Source organism: Gymnodraco acuticeps, unplaced genomic scaffold (genome assembly GCF_902827175.1).
Source record: "Gymnodraco acuticeps unplaced genomic scaffold, fGymAcu1.1, whole genome shotgun sequence".
Classification (NCBI taxonomy): Eukaryota; Metazoa; Chordata; class Actinopteri; order Perciformes; family Bathydraconidae; genus Gymnodraco; species Gymnodraco acuticeps.
In genome coordinates, this window is record NW_022991991.1 from 932,824 (window position 1) to 943,995 (window position 11,172).

Here is an 11,172-nt window from a genome sequence, read left to right on the forward strand (position 1 = left end):
CCACATTCTGTTGAAAGTATTCATGACAAAACAACAGTTCAGCAGAGACATGCATGCAAATTTATTATTTTACTTATTTTGTGGAAATTCGCTAGAAACACCAAGCCCTGTGCAATTTAAGAAAATAATATAATATTATTTCCTGACTCTTAGCGTTTTTTAATGACATGACTGATAACCTTGTATTGAAATTGTATTTCAAACCAGCTCTAACAGTGTAGGAGTAATGATTTGTATCAAGCATAAGCCTTTTTGCTCTTGTCTTTTGGAAAGTGCATGGCTCCTAATAAACAAAGCTGGGTTTTCTTTTATGCAGATCAGAATGCAAAACTCGAGTTTTGTATGCACATGTTAAGTTTTTTCATGAGAAACAAAAGACGAGCATAGAAAAAAACATTAATTTAATGCTGCCACTCACTGTTAACAGTCCTATGCTCCATCAAAAAAGCCCCCAAAAGTAAGGAGAAGAATGCAATTTTAGTTGGAAGCTACAATGAAATGACATTGTATATTAGAGGTACCAGTCCTTGATATTTCATGTTGTTTTGTCATGTAATTAAAACAATATTCACATATATGATAGAAACAAGCAAGAATTTTGATCTTATTTATTAATATTTCAGAAATGTCCAGCCATTTATTGGAACCATAGCTATAGCTTTACACGCACATACAAAACACAACAATTAAGTCTTTACAGGGTAAGGTTGAGGGATGATTCCTATTGTCAAGATCTGTCTGTGTTGTGTTTTGTCTTGTCTTTTTCTGTCTTTGGTTTCCTGTTTTGTTTTGAAAAGTGTTCACCTCCTGTTTTGCCTGTTGCCTTCTGTCTGTTTTCCCTCCCTGATTACCCGATTGTGTGCACCTGGTGTCCCTGTGTTTTCTCCTCCTTCCTCACCTGTGTCTTGTTTGTATGATTAGTCTTGTGTGTGTAAGAGAATATTTTAATCTGATCTGTTTATAGAGCTTCTTATTGTTTTATAGAATCTGTGATACTGCAAACATCTGCTTGTAGTCAGTCAAATACTCCTGTGTAAGTTGAGGTCACAGGTCAAACGCTTCTCCCATATCCTGTGGGGGGAAGGTGTAGTGGAAATTTTATTATATCCTGATATGTTCAAAGTAACCAAATGCTTCTCATTAGGTTACTGTGCTGTTTTCCTCTATCTTCTCTACTTCAAGGCCACAGAGCTGTTTTGGCTACTGAGTTGACTCACACAAAGTCACACGAGAACTTCTACAGCTCAAGGCCAGGTGTCTAATAACAATGTGACCGTGTGAAGATTTCTTCTCCTCCCCACCTTTTTACTCTCCCTTTATATTGCTTTGCTATTATATTAAACTGCGCACACTCGCGCAGACTATCCTATACTCTGTGAGACCTGTGTCTATATTTTATTGTATCTGATGTTTGTTTGAGGCCTCGAATAAACATCACCAGAAAGACAACTGTGTCTGATTCACCATTTATTTGTTTTCTGACTTGTACTCTACAGTATTGGGGTTTTTAGATGTCCATAACAATTGGCGCTGCGAGCAGGGTCTCTGCAAGTTCGATTGGGAACACCTCCGGACGCTGGTGGTGGACGCTCCAGGATCCGCGGATCTTCCTCTACCCCGACAGAAACCGTATGGGAACGAGAGGACCAGCGCCGGGGGTGGAAATGATTGACTTCACGAGATCAAACGGACTTAAAAAGGCTTTCCAATACTGGGTGAGATGTACAATGTCTAAATTGGTTTAAAGTTAAACGTAATTAAAACTCCATGACGTTTATGAAAAGGGGCTGCTCGAAGAGGGTTTATCCCGTCCTAGATCGTGGGTTTACGATTAGTTTTTGCGTGGTTTGTACTGGGGAACAAATATCACAGAGGGTTTATCCCGTCCTAGATCGTGGATTTACGATTAGTTTTTGCGTGGTTTGTACTGGGGAACAAATATCGCAGAGGGTTTTATCCCGTCCTAGATCGTGGGTTTACGATTAGTTTGTGCGTGGTTTGTACTGGGGAACAAATATCACAGAGGGTTTTATTCCCGTCCTAGATCGTGGGTTTACGATTAGTTTTTGCGTGGTTTGTACTGGGGAACAAATATCACAGAGGGTTTATCCCGTCCTAGATCGTGGGTTTACGATTAGTTTTTGCGTGGTTTGTACTGGGAACAAATATCACAGATTTTGTCATGGGAGCAAGGCAAAAGTAGGGGGGCTTGTTACAACCTCCTGGGGGGCCGATTGTAGACGTCATGAGAGTAAGAAATGGTGAAAACAGTCTGTCTAAATTAGATATATGGACGGAAATGTTCGGATTTCCAAAGGGAGGTTTTTTTAGAGTAAATTAAAAATCAAGAACCTAAAGAATAAATTACAAGAACAAGAAGTAGAAATAAAAATAAAGTTAAAGTAAAAGACTTATATAGAAAACTGGACACTCACAGAAAGTGTTTATAATAAATACTGGGAGGATTAAGCAGAATGCCGTGAAAGAAGGCAGTTGGCCTTGGGGCATTAAAGAAAATATTAAGGTTGGAATGAATGTGAAGAAAATAAGGAAAATAAATTATTTTCAAAACCATGTAAACCCCAGACATCTCTGTGTTCTTCCATTGCAGGCCTGAATGACCTCTCCTCGACTGGGTATCCTTTCCCTCCCCCGGAGTACAACCCTGGCAATCCGGCTGGGCCACCTCAACCACCTCCACCGCCACTACAAGTCCCAGCCATGCAGTCAACAGACTCCCCGTAAGCTCGTCCACCCCCATCAGCCCCAAGTGGATGGGGACAACAGCGGGATTAAACAAACCCAAGCCCAAGCAGGTGTTTGGGCAACACACCTCAGTAATGCCTTCTCAACGGACTCACAGACACAGAGCAAGCTACGCAGAATGCTGGTCGGTCACAATACCGAGGGAGAGGCAGAAGAGGTTTTCCGAGGCAGAAGACGAGAAGCAAGACCTTCATTTGACGAAAGATGTTTCAAGTGTGGCAGTGTTGAACATTGGATTATGGGACTGCTCACAGAACACTGGCGAGTGGAGGCAAGAGAGGGGGACAGCAAGGACGGGGGCCATTCACAATCAGACTGACCTACACCAGATGGGGAGGAGGGGACCCGATCGAGCGAGATGGAAATTCAGCCAGCATCATCGAACCAGGGAAGTGAATACACACACACACATCTTACTATTGAAAATTGGAAAATGTAGAAGACATGCCTGTGGTTAAAGAGGGTACATATTTGAAATATGACAGTGAAACAGCATTTGAGAAATGTCCCACACTAAACTTTAGCTATCATGGGTGTTGATGTTCTATAGTAAAAGGGCAGATTTGCCTGATTGCAAATATAGTGGGTAGATGTATGCACTCAATAGGAGCGGCTGGGGTAACAGTAAAGGAGAAGTTTTTGTATCACTTCAGAGTGGAGATAACGGTGATGATAGTCAATCCATTTCCCACATCAGTAAAAAAAAACAGTTTCTTTTATCCTCCGTCTGCCTAATACATTTACTGGGGCAGAGATCTGAAACTCCGGTTCGGCTTAGGCCTCATTTATTCCACAAATGAGGGGGTTTAAAGTCCGGCAGCCATCTCCTACGATGGTTCAAAAACTTTTGATGATAAAGAACTGTGTGAATGTGTATTAAATGGCTGCTGACATATCCTGATTCTCAGGCGTTGTTGCGTTTGACTGATCAACGTGTTTTTCCACCTGCTGTGTCCAATGGAGGCTTCTCATTTGCATTATACGTGCTAACGTTGTTATGTGTTAATCTGTGTAATGTGGTTCCCGGGAATGATGAGAGTTTCTGTTAGAATGTGTGAATGAGGAGCTCATGCTTAAAACTATGCTTGGAGTTTGCTGCGTAGCGCTGGTTCCTGTTTGCACACCCACACAACACAAACTGTGTCAAATCCCAGGGGCGGTCCACACATTTCACTAGCCAGGGGGGCCCACTGATAGATAGAGGGATTTGGATCCAATCGTTAAAGATTTGGAGTCAGTCACTGATTGGACACCTACACACACAGAATATGTTATGTACTATATGTCAGGTGACATGTATAAGATGAAAATGTGCACAAACGTAGCCGTTCTGCGCACATTGCTGTTGGTTGAGGATGATGGGGTAATTCTCATATCTCTGAGCTTCCTGCCGCGCTTTCAGATGGGCCATACTCACTCTGGGCAGCTCACAGATATGACGTATGTTTAATGTCCACGTTCCGTTCAAATCAACCCCTGTACCCATTGAAACGTGAAGCTGTTGATGGCATTCAGCCAGTGTTACCTCTCTGTTTAAACAAGGGGTCATTATTCCGTGTAACGATTCCGGTACGTACTCCAGTGTTTCCTGTCAAAAAGATCAGAGACAAAACCTCCTGACGAGTGGAGATTTGTCCAGGATTTACAGCTGTAAATGCTATGCAGCTATGCACGCTCGTCCCAAGTCCTTATCTGATTCTTTCCTAAGTTCCAGCCTCTGCAGGCATTTTTTTACTGTAATAAGATCTCTCAAATGCATTTTTCAGTGTCCTGTACACAAAGACAGTCAAGCCAGTGTTTTGTTCACATTTGAATATAAGGGTAAACCTTACAGATTCACACGTTTGTGTCAAGGCTACTGTGTACAACCAGGCATTGTGTACAAGGTTGGTCTCTCTCCAAGTTTCTAAAGGCATCGCTCTCATACAAGGCCAGTTTGATGATCTCATGATTTGCGCACCCACAGCAGTGTTCATAACACACGGCTGTTGTTATGCTTGTTGTGATGTTACATTAGTCCGTTCTCTGCTTGTAATTATGCCGTTACAAGTTTCAAAGTTGTATTTATCATCTGAATTTGCCGAAACAAGGTTGGTATTCTGAAGCCAATACTTTGTTTATTCTAAAACAGATGAAAACAAACGGTCTTTTATACAAAATGGAAATATTATACACAGTAAAACACTACATGTTACTTTAATCCCATGTAATTGTAGAATGAACACAGTCTTCCTTTGTATAAGTCATGTGTTTTGAGTAGTCAAAAATTACCTACAAATCATTGTACACATTTGTAAATATTATTTTCCACTTGTTACCATTGTGAGGTTATTTTGTATGCAGCGCTGCGTGATTTTGTAGCTAGAAATTCAGACTAAAGTACCTCAGATATTGTACTTGAATAAAAGTAGAAGTACCAGAGTGGTTACAGTAAAAAGTCCTGCATTCAAAATGTTCCTCAAGTAAAAGTAGAAAAGTATTCTTATCAAAATATAGTGAAAGTAGCGACAGTAAAAGTATTCATTGTGCAGATTGGTCCATTTCAGAATAATATATATGATATGTTTGATAATGATTGATCATGAAAGTGTTCTCAAAGCTGGTAAAGGTGCAGCTAGGTTGAATGACTTTGTATACTGCAGGGTAGCTTGTGGATTTACTCCAGGTGGAACTAAAATCTGATTATATCACTTGATTATATTTCACATCGTTCATCCAGATCTGTGAAGTAACTAAAGGTATTAAATAATGAAGTGAAGGAAAAGTACACCAGGTACCTCTGACTTATGTTTACTGCCGACCTAAAAGTATTTTTTTTTAAAATAGTAATCTATGATGTTTTGAGAAGTTATTTGGCTGATTGTTTTTATATCAGCTCAGCCAGGTTATATGGGAGGCCCAGTCTACGTACACTCTAAAAACAAATGCTTGGCTTAACAAAGAGAATCAAGGCAATAGGTTGCATCGATGGTTATTGAGTTAAGACAACTTCTAATGACATTTTGTTAGAGCAACAAAGTTATTTGAGTTAGGGGAAAGGCGTTTCCTCTACAATCAGAGGTGTTTTCAATTACCACTTACTAATAATTGGTAGCATAAACACAAGTTTTTAAGTTGATTACTCCAAACGTTCCAACTTGTTTTACCGTATGATTTAAATGTAATCTTAAGTTGTGTATACTTAATTACCACATGTTGAACATGGACAGATGTTTTTAAGTTGACAGCCATTTGTAAATTAATTTGCTCCAAATAATATTGTATTCAATAGGGTTTTTCTCTTAGCTTATTCATGTTTTTGCCTTTAAAGAAAGAAATTAATTGATTCCACAACAAAAATATTAGGCAATTCACTTTTTATTTTTGAACTGCAGTTGTTTATTTCAACACATGATGTTTCAATCAGGAGAGTTTGAATTTCAAGTTGTATTTGAATGACAAAAGATGACACTCACCTTAAAATGTCCTTTGTATATTTCTATTTGTCTTAACTGTGGGAACTTGTCCAGGCATCTTAAGTGGGAGTGGACTTGAAATCCTTAACTCAAGGTGTAGAACAATTAAGTTATCAAGCCAATTGCATTACAATACCTCAACTTGAATTTAGGGTGAAGTCAATTAATGCAGAAAATCAGAGTTTCAAATGACACAATTAAGTTGCAACTTAAACTGTTTATCTAAAATCAATTAACTCACATTTTTTATCTTGCAACCAGTGCATTTAATTAAGTGGAGGTGAAAGGTCGCTTGAATTGGGTTTTTAGATGTACAGATCACTCATTTTGATATTAATATTAAACTTAGTTTTCTTTTCTTCAATTTTTCATCCTCGTGTAGAATGCTATCACGAAACACACATTTGGTTGTTTATAGCATAAAGAACATCTGAGTTAATGTGAGGTAGGGAAATACTCACTTGAGTATGTGCATATAAATATGTAATTTACAACAGCTGTAAGATGCTTGAAAAGTGCTTGAATTTGACTTTGGAAAAGGTGTAAGAAACCTCTTATTGACCTTTGCCTGAAGGTGACGAACACGACTGTGTGCACACCTAGACCGGACTTAAAAGACGTTCCTCTGACCAAGGCTGACCTCATTTTGTATGTTGATGGGTCTGCCTCTCGTGACCAAGGGGGCACTAATCGGGTGTTTTCCTGTTGTTTCAGATTCTGCTGTACTCCGTTCCTGACCAATCCCATGTCTCAGCACAAGCAGCAGAGCTCATCGCACTAACTGAAGCCTGCACGTTTGCAGAAGGCAAAACCGTGACTATTTACACTGACTCACGCTATGCTTTTGGGGTAGTGCACGATTTTGTGGCTATTTGGAAGTGTAGACAATTTCTGCAAGCAGTAACAGACCCAGTTTCCCTAAGAAATTGGGTCTGCTAATTTACCTGCTGACTCAGCCGCAAAGGAAGAGTCTGATTCCTCTCGCACCCTCACGCACCTTACACTCATTTGTTAGAATGCCTGTCTCCTCCTTCACTGACAACATGTCGTCACTTCAGCAGCTAGCTACACCAGTTGAGAAGGCTCGGTGGAGGCTGTTGGGGCTGTTTTTGACACATGGGTTGGACAATGTGTAAAAAGGGGGGATGTTAGAGGCTATAAATCAGATGTTAGAGGCTATAAATCAGGAGTGGTTCTGAAGGGGGGTGAAGGGGGGTAATTTGCATTAAGCAACATTCATTTAGCACCTAATGCTGGATTTCATTGAGCTTAGCCCATCAGAGAACATCTTAAATTAGAACAACGGTTCACATTTTGCTAAAGAGAGAACGGCACAATCAAAAACAAACTAGCAAAATGCTGTGGCAGACACAGGTCTGTCATGGACACAAGCTCTGTCCATTGTGCTGATGTACAATGAGGATGTGGGAACGAACATGGAGCCAACTCAGCCATTTGAAATCCTTTTTGGGGCTCCTCCACAGATTGGACTCAAGGCTCCAGGATGTCCTCTTCCCTCCACAACTTGTGTGAGGATGCTATGTTGCTATGTTGTATGTTAACCTGTCATCCACTTTAGCGACTGCCACTGGTCCACTTAACCATCTCCAACCCGGCGACTTCGTGCTGGTCAAGGATTTCCGGAGAAAGAGCTGGAAATCCAATCGTTGGCCCTTACCTGCGTCTGGTCAACCAGACAGCGGTCAAGGTCGCCGAGTAGAGAGCTACGTGGGTCACGCCAGCCACTGCAAGGTCGTAGTCACAGGAAAGGAGAAACGGTAGAAGCAGAAGACAACAAGTAGACGTGTCCTAGTCACCAACAAAAGATAGATGACAACAAGTGATGTGTCCTAGTCACCAACAAAAGTAGATGACAACAAGTGATGTGTCCTAGTCACCAACAAAAGTAGATGACAACAAGTGATGTGTCCTAATCACCAACAGAAGTAGATGACAACAAGTGATGTGTCCTAATCACCAACTTGCACCACACTTTGCACTACATACAGACCCAAAACACACTACACACAAGGTATCACGAGCGAGTGCCAGCTGAGCGGTTTCCATATGCCCTCTGGTGTTCCTCGTTTGTGTTACCGGTGTGCGGAGTCTGACTGTCCGTGTCACAAACATCGACCGAGGGAATTCACACACACACGAACCCCATGGGAGCATTCCCACCTCGTGATGACGGCTCGCCTGGGAAAACGACAACAGCAACCGTGAGCAATACTACCGGAGAGCCTGGACAATCATAAAATGGTTCCTCTGCATATTTTGCCATGATAGTTGTGTTAGGACTAGTCCTATATTTTATGTATCCATGGTCAGCACACAGCATGTCAGCCGAAATCGAGGTATCTAAGAGGTACATGGGAAAGCAGGGCGAAACCACATGGGCAGAAGGGGCTGGTCAAGACAGGGATTGGTAACATTACTCTAAAGGGATGGGGAAGATAGCACAGTGCAGTTACAGTGTTTACAATAGCTCGTATTGCATATTCAGTGTCCCTGGAAGAATCCTTCTAACGTAGCATTCCCTGATGTTAACCATATTTCCCTCCAACTGGCCTGGGCCCAGTGATGCTGGGTTAGCTCGCCACAAGATTACGTTTGGTTGTGCGGCGACAAGCTCTATCAAGTTCTGGCTTCCCCTCTGGATAGGTACATGCACTCTAGTGGATTTGAATCCAGCAGTCACGGTCCTCACGTCCTTAATGTACACGACACATCATTACCCAGAGTTCAACACCTGGACCACCAACAAGGTAAAAAGAGAGCTGACGTCCACTGGAGCTAAATTCTTTGGTGGCTTGTTTCCATGGTGGGGTACAGGAAACAATGCCCATAACATAGATACCTTACACGTTCGGCTAGAGAACCTCACTTACGAGACGACGCAAGGCTTCCAGGTCATGCCCCATTCATAAATAGCCCTCTAGAATATGCTCATGCAGCACCAATTTGCTCTTGACCTGTGTCATATTATATGTCTGTTTGATTATCCCAATACTGAAGAAGTGCGTTTCCAGCATGGTATCCTCAGCTTTCGTTCAGTGTACTGCTATTCCATTACAAGACAATCCTTTGCGCCACAGTGGATAGACCAGCTCTTATCAGAAGAGTCTGATTCCGACACTACAATATAATCAATAGAATCATGTGAATCGAGTGGTACTCTCCTCTTATGCTACATTATATTGGAGTCTGTCCTCCACACAAACAGCCAGTTTTCTATGATATATTTGTGATGTGTTTACTTAAACCAGCGATGGAGTGTATTCATTGATGTGTTATATCAGTCTATCCTGTCATTTGTTTTTATTGATCAAGTATGATCAAAAGTGGGGAATGTAGTGGACATTTTATTATATCCTGATATGTTCTATCCTGTGCTGTTTTCCTCTATCTTCTCTACTTCAAGGCCACAGAGCTGTTTTGGCTACTGAGTTGACTCACACAAAGTCACACGAGAACTTCTACAGCTCAAGGCCAGGTGTCTAATAACAATGTGACCGTGTGAAGATTTCTTCTCCTCCCCACCTTTTTACTCTCCCTTTATATTGCTTTGCTATTATATTAAACTGCGCACACTCGCGCAGACTATCCTATACTCTGTGAGACCTGTATATTTTATTGTATCTGATGTTTGTTTGAGGCCTCGAATAAACATCACCAGAAAGACAACTGTGTCTGATTCACCATTTATTTGTTTTCTGACTTGTACTCTACAGTATTGGGGTTTTTAGATTTCCATAACAAAGGTTTCAGGCTATCTGCATCTCTTGAGACAAGTAGTTCATTGTCTCTCATCGGCTATTGATTAGGTAAACGTCTATTCTGGGGCAGAAATGATCTTGGTGGACCACGGGACGGTGGGAAACTAAGATGATCTCCCGGCCGTATGTAATTAATGTACTGTGATCAATAAACTCTTAGTGCTTTGGCTAATCGACGTTCCAGACTCCTTCATTCTACCTCAACATTGCAACAACAGAAGTTTACCTTCACAGTGTGTATTTAAGTTCTGGTTTTTCTGTCTGTCTTTGTCGGTTCGTCTTGTGTAATGACGTGGTCCTTCAGATCCAACGGCTGACGAGTGGTAGAGAACGGAGAAGTGGTGTACAGAGTACGATTTAAAGCGTTTGTGAGGTTTTTTTCACGGAGCCTACATATTCGTTGCTTTGGTGAACGGGTGTGGGGTTTCTTTGAACACCCCCCCCCCTGGGGGTTCTTCCCCTGAGCTGTTTTTTTTTTTGGTTGACAGATTCAATGGCAACTGAGCCAGGAATGGACAAGACCACGGCAACGCGGATCATGGACAACGAGAAAGAGGGGGGCAAAACGGACGGAAAGGAGGATACCGACGAAGAACAAGGACAAAACAAGAAAACGGGAGAGGAGGAAACAAGAAAGGAGAAGGGGAGTGAGAGATACAGTGTAGAACTAACTGTGGAGGTAACTGTGGATGGAGGAGCCGCAGTAACAATGATGGACTTACTAAAGGGAATACAAAAAAAGTGTGGGGTTGTGGACGGGTGCAGAGTGAGAGGGGAGCGGCTATATGAAGTCACCATGCGGACCTGTCTAGGGAAAATGAAAATAATGGAGGGGCTGAGGGTGAACGGGGTCATGGTGCACGCACAGGACCTCTTGAACAAAGATCTGACTGTCTCGTTCCTAAATCTGCCGGAATATGTACCTGATAGGATGATACTTAAGAGACTGGAAGAGTGGGGGGTCGAGCCCATCTCGGCAATCAAAAAAGAGTGTGGCCGGGCACAGAAATCACAGACGGCACCAGAATCCTGAGAAGTAAGGTTCAATGACAAGGTTCAGCTCCCTCCCCTATTCCACAAAGTTAGACACAGTGAGGGGGGGGCGGAGTACTTCAGAGTATTGGCACAATCGCCAGGTCCTGTCTGCAGGCTGTGCATCCAGCCCGGTCACT